The sequence below is a fragment of the Oryctolagus cuniculus genome, chromosome 3, assembly GCF_051225735.1.
Source record: "Oryctolagus cuniculus isolate XC-2025 breed Fujian yellow rabbit chromosome 3, ASM5122573v1, whole genome shotgun sequence".
NCBI lineage: Eukaryota > Metazoa > Chordata > Mammalia > Lagomorpha > Leporidae > Oryctolagus > Oryctolagus cuniculus.
In genome coordinates this window covers 82,849,807-82,865,415 of record NC_142869.1, presented here as the reverse complement: position 1 = coordinate 82,865,415, position 15,609 = coordinate 82,849,807, and the positions used below count along the sequence as shown (strand labels likewise).

Below are 15,609 nucleotides of genomic sequence, written 5' to 3'. Positions count from 1 at the left end.
TATTCCCATGTTGCTGGACAGGTTATATCCTTTTTGTTGTCTTTACAAATCAATCCTAGAGTGAATCTCCTTATACATAAAGCTTACCGTGCTTTTATATAAATTGTAAGAAAAATTGTTGGGCAACAACTTTGTTCACTAATAATTTTTGTAGATTTTTGTCATTGTTATTTGAAAAGATGGTATTAATTTTACAATTCCACCAGCAATATATGAGGATACTTGCTTATTCAAATTTTCAGCAATATAGGTTATGGTCAAGCTGTTTCATCTTTATGACTATGATGTACAAATTTCATCTCATTTTAATTATGCAGTTCTTTAGAATGAAATCACACACACTTTTGGATGTGTATTCACCATTTGAAACCATGCTGGCTGAGTCTGTACCCTGACTCCGCAGCTGAACCAACTGTGTGAATTTAGACAAAGTACCTGATCTTTCTGTGCCTCCTGGTTTGATGATCATGATTAAATGAATTAATATTTATAAACTGCTTAAGGCCTTGCTTTGCACATAATTCATGTTCTGAAAGTATTTGTTGGAAATGAATAAAAATTTAAATTTCTTAACATTGTCTTGCCTATTTAACTGATTTTCTGTTGGGTTCAGTAGCTGTTTTATTATCTCAGTAAGTGGTTAACTGTTAACTTAGTAGCTAAAGTTTTAAACAAAGCAAATGTGTTGTATCTAATTTTGAATTATAAAGAGATTCATTTAAGTCATCCTTTATTTTTGATAGGATTAAGTGAAGGATTGTGAAGAAATTCTTTAAGTTCAGTGTTGAAATTGACCAAGCAGTTACAAACATTATTTCAGGAAGGTCAGCTCTCTTTATTTCCCTCCTTTGTGTGTGAGTTTTGATGCTGCTAATCGGGTTAAACCTCTTAGAGCTACATTCTTAGCTCCCAGATTCTGAAGATTAGAGCTTGTGAAGGCTTTTCCCCCCTGCATCCATTAAGTTGTTACCATGGTGTTTGGACTCTGCAAATGGTACTCAGATCTCTTCTGATTTAAAGATGAACAAGAGCCCTGCTGATTTGGCTTCAAAAAACTCAAGTAGGAATCTCAGTCTGAGTGTACCTGGTCTAGTTTTATGTTTCTGAACTTCATAAAACAAAGATGTGGCGTAACAATTATGAGGGTCAAATGAAATGAAGTTTGTAATATTGTGAATGAAATGTTGAAGATGTGAGGAATTTTTTAAACCACACAGTAGGGACTGGTGCTGTGGCATAGTGGGTAAAGCCATTGCCTGTAGCGCTGGCATCCCATATGGTTTGAGTCCAGCTGTTCCACTTTTGATCCAGCTCCCTGCTAATGTGCCTTTTTTTTTTAATTTCTTTTTTTAACTTTTATTTAATGAATATAAATTTCCAAAGTACAGCTTATGGATTACAATGGCTTCCCCTCCATAACGTCCCTCCCACCCGCAACCCTCCCCTAATGTGCCTTATAAGTCAGCAGAATCTGGCTCAAGTGCTTGAGACCCTGCACCCACATAGGAGACCTGGAAGAAGCTCCTGGCTTTGGAACAGCCTTGCTCTGGCCTTTGTGGCCATTTGGGGAGTGAACCAACAGAGAGAAGATGTATCTCTTTGTTTCTATCTTTGTAACTCTGCGTTTCAAATAAATAAATATTTTAAATCAAATCTTAGCATATAGTCCTTTAAAAAATAGAAGCACATGGTATCCTTGTATTTGAGAAGTGCTCATTAAACAAGAAAATGCAGTGTATGCATACAAATATTTAAGTTTGTATTGGAGTTTTTGACTCCATATGTGGGGGGAGGAGTGAGATAGCTCTCTTCTTACTCAAAATATTAAGGAAACCAGGAAGTGAACCTCAGTTCACCAGTAAGTAATTGTTCTAGAGAAACATGTCCTTAGGAAAAGTAGATCTTTATTGAATATTTACAGTATGTCAGGCAGTGGGCTAGTTATAAACTGTTACTTCATACTATCAGTAGCTTATTCATACAGGTTAAAAGACCTCTCCTAAAATATTGTGCATTACTAAGTGTTAGAAGTCAGGATTTGAATCCAGTTTCATGGTCTCCAAAGCCTGCCATCTGGGCAATACAACAGCAAGGCTGCTTGGGCTTAATTTCTACTTGAGTTACTTGACTGTGCTGTGCTTCCATTTTGCATCTGTGAAATGGGGATAATAGCAACATGGTAGGCCTTTGGCATCTATGAGTTCAACCAACTTTGGATCAAACATATTTGGAGAAAAAAATTGCACCTGCCCTGAACAGTGTATCAACTTTTTTTCTTGTTACTATTCTGTAAACATTACAGCAGCTATTTGCACGGCATGTATATTGGTATGCTGGTTTGAGTCCCAGCTGCTCTGATTACGATCCAGCTTCTGGCTAATGTGCCTGGGAAAGTAGCGGAAGATGACTCAAGTGGTTGGGCCCTGCTACCCACATGGGAGACTGAGGTATAGTTCTTTCTTTGCTTTGCTTTGCTTTTTTTTTTTTTAATATCTTTTTATTTATTTGCAAGTCAGAGTTACACAGAGAGAGAGAGAAAAGAGGCAGAGAGAGAGAGAGGTCTCCCATCCGCTGGTTCACTCCCCAATTGGCCACAACAGCTGGAGCTTTGCCAATGCCAAGCCAGGAGCCAGGTGCTTCTTCCAGGTCTCCCACACGGGTGCAGAGCTCAAGGACTTGGGCCATCCTCCACTGCCTTCCAAGGCCCCAGCAGAGAGCTGGACTGGAAGAGGGGCAGCCAGGTCTCAGGAGGCTGGCACTCCAGGCCCGGGCATTAACCCGCTGTGCCACAGCGCTGGCCCCAGGCTTTCGTTCTTATTCATAATATTCCATTGTGTGGAATTCCTGGCTGTTGTGGCCATTTGGGGAGTGAACCAGTGCCTGAAGATCTCTGTGTCTGGTGCTCTTGCAAATAAATAGACAATAAATAAATAAATAAAAGCATATGGGAGGATGTGGGTAAATTGTATGCAGGTACTGTGCCATTTTCTGTAAGGACTTGAGCACCCTCCCATTTTGGTGTCTCAGGGGTTGGTGAGTGGATGAATCCTGGAACCCAGTCCTCATGACACCAAGGGACAGCTGTATCCACTTCCCCTCGGCTGTTGGTTGTGAGGATTAAATGAGTTGAAGTGCTTAGACTAGTGCTGGTACCATAATAAGCGTTTGACACCATTCTGCCTCTTGGCTTTTCTGCCCCTTGACTTTTTTTTTTTTTTTTTTTTTTTGACAGAGTGGACAGTGAGAGAGAGAGACAGAGAGAAAGGTCTTCCTTTGCCGTTGGTTCACCCTCCAATGGCTGCTGCAGCCAGCACACCGCGCTAATCCGAAGGCAGGAGCCAGGTGCTTCTCCTGGTCTCCCATGGGGTGCAGGGCCCAAGCACTTCAGCCATCCTCTGCTTCACTCCCAGGCCACAGTAGAGAGCTGGCCTGGAAGAGGGGCAACCGGGACAGAATCCAGTGCCCCGACCGGGACTAGAACCCGGTGTGCTGGTGGTGCAAGGTGGAGGATTAGCCTATTGAGCCGTGGTGCTGGCCCTGCCCCCTTGACTCTTTGGACTCCAGTAAACGGCAGCATCTTGGAGACTTGTTTCCTTAGCTCAGTCCTCTGCATGACAGACAAGCCTTACTATCCCATCTGGTACAGATGGAGGAAAGGGTGTAGTCGTGGGCCTGTCCTGGCAGGCTGCGGTAGGGACAGTTGCTGGGAGGGCATGCATGTGCTAGGAGATGGAAAGGGGGCAGGGATGCGAAGTCAGAATACAAGGATCTGGAGCAGAAGTATGTACGTCTGAAGAGAAAGTGTGTGTGCATTCAAGGGTATTGCACGCATGTAACTCAGGGTTCACCTTGGCTTTACTCCAGTGGGCTCTAGTGTGCTAATACAGTGATTCCCAACCCTGCTGCTTCACCTAGGCTTCCATGGTTCAGCAGCTGGGACTCACAACTGGTGAATCACCAGTTGTTGTTGTTTCCATGATGGTGATTTTTGACTGGTTAGCCAGGATTGGGATGCACTGCAATGAAACTTGTTCCTGTGTCTCTGCAGGACTATTCCCTACTGGCCATGTAGATACTCACGTATGTGACTTTGAAAACTCTTAGGGGAAGGATATTGCCCATTATTTGGAAAACCCTATTCTTGGCAGTTCTATAATGATGAACTTAAATACAGATAAGCTGGTGAGTGAAAGGAATCTATAACAAGGGACAGGATTTGATCAAAGCAGTTTGTCAGTATATTTTATTTGGTTCTTGTGTTTATGTTGATTCCTTGTCAATACTGGCTTATTTTCAGGCTTACACTTGCAAGTTAGATACACAAAAAAAGAATAGCTATTGAAAATAATGTTGATGTTTAGTTTATATACAACATTTATAGCAATTGTTAGAGGGTTTTTTTTACCAGATAGATAAAGAATGAATGAAGTGAGTAACTCACATTCCATTTTATATTTGAGAAATCATGATTAGAGTGGAATGTTAATATGGTTAGCTGTAGTGAGACAATATTGACATTGTTGCTAAGCTGTTTTACCAGACATGCCATTGAGCCTGTTGCTTTGAAAACTGAGCAATGCTTTTTTTGTTTTTGGTGGTGGTGGTGGAGCAAGGATATAAGAAATAAAATAAGATCCATATAAACAAGATAGAGAAAATACAAAGTCATCTGGTTGTCTCCCCTACTCCCTGCCCCTCAGCACAGCCCTGTGAAGGATCTTGCTCATAGCCACATGTATGCAGTTGATTTAGTCTGCCTTTTTCTAGAGTGTTAACTGAGTTGGTTGTGTTGCCTTTTTCAACATGTTTTTCTGGGAAGGAAACTTTAAATGCTGCCTAGAAACTCTGGGCCATTTTTTCCCAAAATGTTTATAGATCCTATTTTCCTTGTAAGGAATTGAAATGAGATAAATGGTAGCAGCTCCCTTTTATTCTGTCTCTTGTACCAGGGCCTGTTGGCAGACAGCTTTGCTGACGGGATTGCCAGAGTTTGGATTTCAGTAGTTGGCGAGGGGGTGGAGTACTGGTTATGGCATTGTTCTAAAAGTCTTTTTCCCTCCACTTATTTTTCCACCCCCAAAATGTCAGCATGTCCAATGTGACAGAATGTTCCTGGTGATTATCATTCAGGGAAACATGTATTGCTAAACTATCTCTGGATAACAGTCAGACTTTCTCAATTGCCGAATAGTGCTCTGTGCTGTTTGCACCTTGGTTAGGGAATCCACTGTCTGGGATGACTCTCTAGTGTGCCAGTGCAATTAAGAGGAGTTCTGACCTGGAGCCAGACTCCCTGGGTTCCATTCCACATCTGCCCCTTCAGGTTGTGGGGCCTGAGGCCCCTTACTGTGTCCCTGTAAGCCTTAGTGTCCTCATTTGGAATGAGGGGACAATGGGCATCTATTTCAGATGGAATAGAATGAATGATAAACTAATGTATGTGGTGGTTTGAATATGACTTGGCTTTCAAATTCACACAAGACTTGAAATTCCAAAGCCATTATATGTTGAAAGAGCTGGGCCTCAGGGGAGGTCCTTCGGTCACTAGGGGCTTGCCTTCAGAAAGTAGTTCTTGTAAGAGGGTTGTCATAAAAGCCTGAGTTTGGGCCCAGGCCTCCCCACCCTTTACCCCGTCTGACTTGCCTTGTGATCCTTCCTCTGTATGCAGACTCCCTTCCAGCAGGGGCTCCTGGACAGGACCAGACTCTAAGCCTGGGACATGGCTGTTTGGATGCTGAGCCTTCAACCAGTAAGCTAAATAGAAGCCCTAGGTGTTGGTCCTCATGGTGCCTACAGGGGAAACTGGTCAGGCCTTCCCTATAAGAACAGTCCCCAAAGATCATTCAACGTCAGTGAGCTCTGGGCAGTTTGAGCCAGGGGCAGACAAGGGCAAGCCTGCCCAAAGAGAACAGAGTGGAAACAGGGGGCCTCTTCCTTTTTTGCCTGGGGAATGGGACTAATGAGGGCAGAACTGCAGAAACTGGACAGGTACCCAGTGGGGTAGTTTGTTGGCAAGAAGTAAAAGGAGGTGGATAGAAATTCATGTTTTAAATAATTGCCTACTGGGAAATAAAGTGTATTTGCATTTATAAAACATCCTTGTTATAAAAAGTATCAGAATGTGTGAAACTGAAAATGTAAAAAGGAGGGAGAAACCATCCTTACCTCACCCCCTTAAGAGTAACCATCATCAGCATTCTCTTGAATGGCTTCCAGCCTGGGGTTGCGTGTACTCTTTCTCTGTCATCAGATGGCATAGAAAAATTATGTATGCTACTTCAAGGTGTATTCCTTGTGTTTTAAGAAATGCTCATCACAAGGTTTAAACTCTGTCTTCCTTAGCTGTCCCCCAGCCCGCACTGGCCTTTTTCCCTGTTGAACTTTAGCTCCTTGGCTGTGACAATGGTCACTGCAGTCATTGTGATGTTCTGTGCTACTGTACTTGTTTCCCTGCTCAGGGCTGGGAGGCAGTGTCCCAGTCATGTGAAAAATGTGGGCCATTGTTAGCAAGTTCCTGCAGGGCAGTGCCAGTTACTGTTTTCAGAGGTTGCCAGATGAGCTAAGGCAGTCTTTCTGCACCATGGGGTGAAAGATGTGGTTCAGAAAACACATTTCCTGAATGCGAAGGGAGTGCGAGGGGGGACAGTTGAGTGAAGTGCTGGAAGGACAGGCCTGGATTAGAGAGTTTATTGCCTTTTTTTTTTTTTTAAGCCATAATGTCCCCACTGTTCAGTAGTTAATTTTGATTCTTCTCTAAGTAGCTGATTTTTTTTCTTCAGGAGGATAATTGGACAGTGGGTTTGCTGAGTCGTTAACCAGCTGAGAGTGTTTCCTGTTGATGTGGCACATGATGGAAACTTGCTGCAGCTTTACCAGGACTTGATTGTGATGCTGCCGTTCCCCCCTTCAGGCTGCGTAGCTGTGGCTTTTTGGCTTGTGGTTTTTGGTATTGGAGAGACGTGTTGTCGGCTAAATTGTTTCTTCTCCCAAAAAATTCATTGAAGTCCCACCCCTTGATCCTTATGAAAATGACCCTATTTGGAAATTGGGTCTTTGCAGATGTAATCAAGTTAAAATGAGGTCCTGCTGGATTACACTGGACCCTGAAATGGTGTGAATAGTGTCCTTAGGAGAGACGTAGACACAGGGAGGGCACCTTGTGACACAGGCAGAGATTGGAGTGGTATGTCCACAAGTCAGGGTATGCCAGGAAATTGCTAGCAACAGTAGAACTGGAGAAAGGCATGGACTAGACTCTGACCAGGAGTTTTGGAGGCATGGCTATCCCCTTAATGGTGGAGGTGCACCTGTAGAACCCAGGGGCAGCCCGTTTTTGCAGGCTGCCCCTTGTGCTCCCCAGCAGTCCTCCACCCTGGACCCCAGGGCTGCTGGGTTCTGGTTCTTTTCAAAGTCCCTGTGTCTTTGTTTTCTGTTAAACATTCGTTTACCCTTCCTGGATGCCTGTGTTCATTTTTTCTTGAACTTTCAATTAGAAGCTTTGCCAGATGAGCCTAGGTGTGGGTCAGTCACCCTTCAGAGAAAGAGCCTAGAGCATGGTGACTCCTCTTGTCCTATATTATTCAGTGCAAAAGTATTTTTAAAAATTATTTTGTTGCAGAAATACTACTTGTGTTCCACAACTGTAATGTTTTTATGCATTGTTACAAAGTTTTATCCCTTCTTTCTCTATCCTGGGAAAACTTTTCAAGCTTTTGTATTTTCCATGTAATCAGTTGGTTCTTCTATAGTGTTAATTATTCAGAATAATTTCTGTATTTGAAAGGCAGGGTGTGGGGAAGATATCTCCCATTGACTGGTTCATTCCCCAAATGCCCACAACAGCTGGAGCTGAGCTAGGCCAAAGCCAGGAGCCTAGAACTCCATCCTGGTCTCCCACATAGGTGATGGGGACACAGGTAGTTGAGTCATCACCTGATACCTCCCAGGTATACATCCAAGAAGCTGGAATTGGAAGTGGAGGCAGGGCTTGAACCCAGGCACTTTGATATGGGATGCGGTCATCCCAAGTGATATCTTAGCTACTGCACCAAATACCCAGCCCCGTGGTGTTAATTCTGTTTCACTGCCTGAGTATGGATCATAATGTTGTTACTGCTTTTTAAATTTACTTTTTTTTCCTTGTCTTTAACTTTGGTCTTTGATACCTGCTAAATAATCAGAAGGAGGCACCACATGGAATGCAGAGGCCACAGCCTCCTGTTCTGTTTCGGGGCACAGAACAGTCCACTGTGTTTTGTTCTCAGTCTTCTTTAAGTCTTCTGGAAGATGTGCCCTCTCTTTCCGCTAATACACTGTATGTTTTCCCAGTTCCCACAGTTGATTATTCGGGGAGAGTTTTGGGGGAGGGAATCGGTGTGTTTCATCCAGCTCTGAGGCATATGTGGCCTGGAACAGACCGCAGGATGAGGGATCCCACATCTTGCCCCTCAGTGGGCTGTGCTCTGCTGTTGTGCCACTGTAGTTAGGTCCCTCTTCTTTGCAACAACAAAGGATGCTCCTTTATCCTTCTTAAAGTTCCCAGGAACTCTTGCCTCTCCTAGGAGCCCCTTATCTTTGGTGTAGTTTTGCACCTGTTTTTTGTCCTGTCCTTTGCAGTGAGAGATGCTTGAACCAAAGTGTTGAGAGATTTTGCTGGGCTGTGAGCCCAGTGTAGTTTACACAGAACCAGGGATGCACGCTTCCACCACCTGCCTCCCCACCCCTGAACTGGCTGTTCTCCCTCTGCCCTTTCCAACTCTGTTCCTTGTTCCTGTCTTGCCTCATTTCTTCCGCTTTGACCATCAGCCTTCTTCTCTTATCCCTACCCCACCCCTCTCCTGTTCCTCTCTTCTCTTCTTCCCTCCCCAGCAAAACTCCAGTTTCCCGAGCATCCCCAGGTAAGTGAGCATCAGCAGCTGTACTCACAGCCTGCCACTCTCCGCAGAGGGGACTGAGTTCAGGATAAGGAGGGAAGAGATGCTGTGAGCTCCAAGCCTGGCAGAGATGGGTGTGTGGCGCTCAGTGCTGCCGGCACTCAACCTTCAGAGCGGGTCGCTGGCACCCTTCCTCATGTCCTATGCCAACTTCAGTCACCTCTGCCAGGCTCACTGCCAAGTAGTAATAGAGCTTTATTTCACCCCTTTAGCAAGCTAGGCCAACTGGGTGGCCCATTTAACCTACAGATCCTCTCAAATCTACACATGGCTCCATCCTGGGAAATATAAATATTTATGGAAAACAGTGCGAGCCTGTCAGTGTGTCTGCCTCGCACCTGTGTTCTTGGCTGGCCATCCCAGAGATGGCCACTGCCTCTAGTTCATGTGTGTCCTTTTAGAGGCCTCCACGCATGTTTGTGTTAGTATGTTCGTATATATTTACAAATATTCAGTGTGTGCATGTGTCTGGCTGTGTATACAAGTATACTCGCATTTGTTCCTATACACAGTTAAGGAATGGATTTTTTTAAAAAGATCTATTTATTAATTCATAATGCAAAATGCCATAGAGAAGAAGACACACACACACACACACACACACAGATGGATTTCCCATAACTTGGATCTGCTGGTTCACTCTCCAAGTGGCTGCCACAGCAACGTGGGTCGGACCAATGCCGGGAGCCAACAGCTCCCACCAGGTCTCCCTCCTGGGTGGGAGGGGCCCGAGGGGCCCAAGCACTTGGGCCATCTTTCTCTGCTTTCCCAGGAACATTAGTAGGTAGCTGTATTGAAAACAGAGTAGCTGGGGCTCGACTGGCACTCTGATAAGGGATTCCAGTGTTGCAAGCAGTGGATTAGCCTGTTGTACCATAGTGCCAGCCCCAAGAATGGACATTTTAAATAGTGGAAATCCTAATGGGCTACCGGCTGAGCTTCTTGCCCTTTTCTTCTCTCCTACCTCTTTGTCTCGAGATGATCAGAACACACACCTTTGGCATCTTTTTGTTGCCTTCTGGCCTCAAAGGCTGTCTGTCCTGCCTGCATAGGAGAGTCACTCGATGAGCTTTAAAAACCACTGCCTGTGGGGCTGGCACTGTGGCGAAGCAAGTAAAAGCCACCGCCTGCAATGCTGGCATCCCGTATGGGTGCCAGTTGAAGTCCCAGCTGCTCCATTTCTGATCCAGCTCTCTGCTATGGCCTGGGAAAGCAGTGGAAAATGGCCCACATCCTTGGGCCCCTGCACCCACATGGGAGACCTAGAAGAAGCTCCTGGCTCCTGGCTTTGGATGAGCACAGCTCCGGCTGTTGAGGCCAACTGGGGAGTGAACCAGCAGATGGGAGACCTCTCTCTCACTCTGCCTCTCCTCTGTCTCTCTGTGTGATTCTGATGTTCAAATAAATAAATAAATCTTTAAAAGAAAAAAAAAAACCCACTGAGCCTGGGCAGGGCTCCAGCTTCCTTCTGTGTGCAGGGCATAGGAGCCGCTGCTATAATTAGGCACCCAACGCTGATCCTGCTGAGCCGCAGAGCCTGCGTCGTGGAATGGGCCAGGACCCAAGGACCAAGGCAGGCTGTGTGCGCCTCAAGAAATGTAGAGTGGTGAATTCTTCATCGATGCCGGGTGAGCCCTGACTGGCAGCTCTGAGCCCCAGCTTGCCTGCAGTGTCCTCTCTCATCTGGGCCAAGCAGGGGTGTCTGTATGGTGGCAGGGAAGCAGCAGACCCCAATGCTGCCAGAGTTAATGAACGCTCAGTACCAAGGGAAGCAGAAGGAACTATTTAGGGTGCCTGATGACTAAACATCTGTCTCAGATATGCCTTACTTGTATGGCAACAGAAAAAGGTATGACTGAAGGAAAATTAATGATCGTGGGGCCTGGGTACCTCCCCAGTGCTGGGGAACTAATTAAGCAGCTGGCAGGAAAGGGAACACAGACAGGGGGACAGGTTTCTTCCTGTGGCCCAGTACTGTGCACAGACCTACATACACTATTTTTGGTTTTCCCTATTAAGTATACAAAGTGACATAATATTGAAAGCCTGTCTCACAAGCGTTCTCAAAGGGCACAGGTGCTGGGACAGTTGACTTGGATCCATCCATACCATCCACATGATGCTGGCCTGGACAGAATGACACGAGTCTCCAGTTGATTGAACGTTCCTCAGCAGGTGCTGGGAGGTTTAAACTCAGCTCTGTCATTTGTCGGCATCCTCTTTCGGTGCCTTGGTTTTCTCATCCAAAGAAGATGGGTAATGAAATGAGATAAGGTATATAAAGCACCTAAAACCCCATCCTGGCACCTGTTACCTCTAAGAAAACATTTATTATTTTATTTCTTTAAAGGTGTATTTATTTATTTGAGAGGCAGAGAGTTTTCCATCTGCTGGTTTACTTCCTAACTGGCCACAACGACCAGAGCGAGCCGATCCAAAGCCAGGATCCAGGAGTTTCTTCTGGGTCTCCTAGTGGTATGGGTGCCCAATGACGTGGGCCATCCTTCACTGCTTTCTCAGGCCATAGCAGAGAGCTGAATCAGAAGTGGAGCAGCCAGAACTTGAACCGGTGCCCATATGGGATGCTGGCACTGCAGGCAGTGGCCTCACCCACTATGCCACAGTGCTGGCCCCAACACTTATTATTTCAAGGTGTACTTATTTGGGGTTCTGTGGTGACAGTGTTTCTGAGGTCATATATGTTAAATATTTATTCTTATTTTTTATTTGAAAGGCTGTAAGGTGGAGAAAGAATCACCAGAGCCAGCCAGCCAGAGAGCTGCCATCTGTTGGTTCACTTCCCAAATGCCCACAGCAGCTAGGACTGGACTGAACCAAAGCCAGGAGCCCATTCTGGGTCTCCCATATGGGTAGCAGGGACCTAAGTACTTGAGCCACTGCCCACTGCCAACTGGAGTGCACATTAGCAGAGAGCTGGATTGGAAGTGGAGGCAGGACTCGAACCCAGGTACTTCCATATGAGATGCAGGCATTCCAGGTAGTGTCTTAACCACTGTACCAAATGCCCCTGCAGTTATATTTTTTAAATCACAAAAACTCTTTTTTTTTTTTTTTAATTTATTTGACAGAGTTATAGACAGAGAGACAGAGAAAGGTCTTCCTTCCATTGGTTCACTCCCCAAATGGCCGCCACGGCCAGAACTATGCTGATCCAAAGCCAGGAGCCAGGAGCTTCTTTCCTTGTCTCCCACGCGGGTGCAGGCGCCCAAGCACTCGGGCCATCCTCCACTGCCTTCCCAGGCCACAGCAGAGAGCTGGACTGGAAGAGGAGCAACTGGGACTAGAACCCAGCGCCCATATGGGATGCCAGCGCCACAGGCAGAGGATTAACCTAGTGCACCACCAAGCAGGCCCAAATCACAGAAACTCTTGTATGGTGACATGTCTTATGGAAAAACATAGACAAATTTTTTAGAAATTATTTATTTGAAGAGTGTAGGGAGGGAGAGAGGTTTTATAAGCTGGTTTACTCCCCGAAGGACTGCAGTAGGCAAGGATAAGCCAGTCCGAAGCTAGTAACCAGGAGCCCAATCTGGATCCCCCACATGGGTGGCAGTGACTCATGTACTTGAGCCATCACCTGCTGCCTGCCAGGTGTGCATTAGCAGGACGCTAGAATCAGAATTAGAGTTTGGCTCAAACTCAGGTACTCTGATATGGGATGTGGACATCCCAGTGTTGTTGTTTTGTTTTGTTTTCAGATTTATTTATTTATTTGAAAGTCGGAGTTACAGAGAGAATGGGAGCGACAGAGAGATCTTCTATCCACTTGTTCATTCCCAACATGACCTCAGTGGTTGGGGCTGAGCCAGACCAAAGCCAGGAACCAGAAGCTTTATCTGGGTCTCCTGTTTGGGTTGAAGGGGCACGGACACTTAAGTCATCTTCTGCTGCTTTCCTCAGGCCATTAGCAGGGAGTTGGATCTGAAGTGGAGCAGCCGGGACTTGAACTGGTGCTCATGTGCTTTACCCGCTAAGCTACAATGGTGAACCCTGTCCCTGTGTCTTAACTAATATGCTATCCACCTTCCCCAAAACTTGGGCAATTAGAGAAGAAGCACTAGTCTGGGTGCCCCTCTGTTCCAGGGTAGAGCACACTTGTGCACTTTGTTCTGTTACTGTTGAGAAGTAAGAATAACATTGTGAGGGTGCTATTTACCATGTATTTAGAACTGGCCTCCAGGGCTTTGGAAGACAGAGGGAATTTGTTCCCATTGGCAGGTTTTTCTATACCCTTGAGTTAGCTGCTTTCTTGCCTTTTAGTTGTATTGTTTGAGAGTTACTCATGATTGTGCGACTATCTTTGAAAAATTTTTCTTGAATGCATATATCTTAACTTCCTTGTTGACAATGTGCATTAACAGTCAGTAGCTCTGCCTGGGCACTGGGAGATCCTCTAAGAAGCAAAATGGCTTCAAGTGCTCTTAGGTGCCCAGAGAGCCGCCTTCTGCAGAGTCCAGCAGCGACACTACATCATGGTGTGGAAATTTTTTCCAATTCTCTAGGTTTCTGTAAACATATATGACTTGTATGGTTATAAAATTTTATGATGGAAAATATGTTTAAGAAACATTGGCACAGTCTAAGGCAGGTCCTGCTCAAAAGATGCCCTAATACATTTAATGCCCCAGATAAGCGTATGGAACAAGTCCTGTTTTCTGGAGCTGATTAAACAGAACATCTTGTCTATTCTAAGCCTCCATCCCCTGCTTGCCACCAGCCACTTCAGTGGCACAGTAAATGGGAAATCTTATTTCCTGCCTCTGCAGACCTATTTACCTGAATGTCTGAGCTCACCCGTGCCTTTCGTGGGTCTCCCCTTTCTGAAATACGCACTCGCTTTCATCTCCCTGCCTCGTCCGCCCTCGTTTTTAAAGCCCTTCTCTAATCCTGCACTCTGGGTACTCTAATCTGTACCAATGGATTTAACATTCTGTGTTGCCGCCTGTGTGCTTTCATCTCCCAGATCTGCGTTTTCTTCCATTGTGACTTGAAATCCCTTTTCACAATCTGCAATATTGCAAAAATGTTGACATTCAGAACTATTATCAATAGCAAATTTACAAGTACCCTATTGGATGGTTTTATCCCTTTTGATAATTCCATCATGTTTGCAAATTATGATGTGTGCTTAACATTTCGTGTGTGTGTATGTTTGTATGTGTTTATTATGAACAGAAAGAACCTCATAAATGTCCCTGTGACTCCATGCCCTTTCTGGGGTTTTATTTTTGGAATTGCAAGAATTGGTGTCTTTAAAATGTGTGTGTGTGTGTGTGTGAGAGAGAGAGAGAGAGAGAAAGAAATGAAAGAAATGAAAGGCTGTGACTGCAAAGCCTTAAGTCTTACTCTCAGGCCCTTTATAGAAAACGTGTGACCTGTGCCGACCACTTCTAACCCAGCTGAAATGCATCTATTGTGGGGAGCATCTTCACTAAGTCCGGTTCTTACGTGCTCACAGAGGCAAGTGTTGTGGATGCTGTGGGGCCCGGCCCCTCATGAGTGCTCCCACCTCAGCTTGCTGTCCAGGACAGGGACTGGACGCGTGCTGTCTGAGACGAAAGTGTGGCATGGTGGAGGCCCTGGCTGTGGCATGCACGTGCACCTGCTGCCTGAGGAGCAGGAGGCAGCCTCACACGTCCGCCTCGGTTGGTCACTGGCTTCGCGTACCCTGGAGAGGGCGCTTCTGCAGCCGCCTCAGCCTCAGCCCCGGGATGGGGGAAGCAAGGGTGCCCTCTGTCCCCAGTGGAGGGGGCAGTGAGAGAGGTCACAGAGAAAAGGAAGTAGCTGTGCCCCTCATTGCCATGAAGTGTGTCTCGTTCCTCCTAAGGCTCTTGGAGCATCTGCAGAGAAACGTTCAGTCATGCGGAGCCTCTGGTGGCGCTGTTGGGTGTGGATGCTCCAAGGGACTTCCGCTTCCTGCCTCTGGCGTCCAGGACTCTCCTGGCCTTCTGCGACCCCCACCCCACACCCCGCCCTGGCGCCTGTGGGAAGCTCCGGCCTCCTCCTCCTCATCCACATCTCTCCCTGCTCCGTGCCTTTCTAAGGAAGCCACAAGTTCAAGTGTTTCTGAAAAAACACACCAAACAGAACCGCGTGTCTCTGGGTCTGGGACAGAGGTGGGCCCACGAGGGGACGCTGAAGGAGAAGCCCCTGGCCTGGCCCCAGGCTGCCTTGCAGCTGATACACAGCTGCTGCAAGGCTGCTGGTCCCGGCTGCCATGGCATGCTCTGGAAATTCAGCCCCACCAGATTTGCAGTTAATGAAAATATTTGCTTTGCTTGATATAAACAAACTTTATGGACAGAACTTGTAATTAGGAAACTCTTTAATTTTCTTTTACCCTTTGTTTCCTAGCTTTCCTCGTATCATGTTGGAGAATTTTAAGTATTTAGGAAAATACTTTTTCTCAGTATTTTCTCAGTAACGATCTTGGCTTTATTTCATGTGTCATTAAAATATACGTATTTCTCCCTTGTTTTGCATCCCCATCCAAATTAAGGGACTCGAAGCCTGGATTTTTATTTGTTTTTTTGTGTAGGTCAGGAACCATCCTGAATGACTGGGGAGACTGTCTTTGTGGCCATTCCACAGCTGTCTGGCTACCCAGGCCTGTGATTTAGGCAATGTAAGGACAGCCACAGGGTAGTGTGGC

The 15,609-nt window shown here is 45.9% G+C and overlaps 1 protein-coding gene across 20 annotated transcripts in view; it reads left to right on the top strand.

The window, feature by feature from the left end:
- The window catches only part of TANC1 (tetratricopeptide repeat, ankyrin repeat and coiled-coil containing 1), a 246,689-nt gene that overhangs the window by 103,028 nt on the left and 128,052 nt on the right, over positions 1 to 15,609 (top strand). For 3 of the 20 annotated variants that reach the window (XM_089328272.1, XM_089328275.1, XM_089328274.1), the window contains one exon: positions 2,303 to 2,447. The exons of the other annotated variants lie outside the window; for them this stretch is intronic. The gene's annotated coding sequence lies outside the window, so the exon portion shown is untranslated. The remainder of the gene's footprint in view (positions 1 to 2,302; positions 2,448 to 15,609) is intronic. 20 annotated transcript variants of the gene reach the window in all.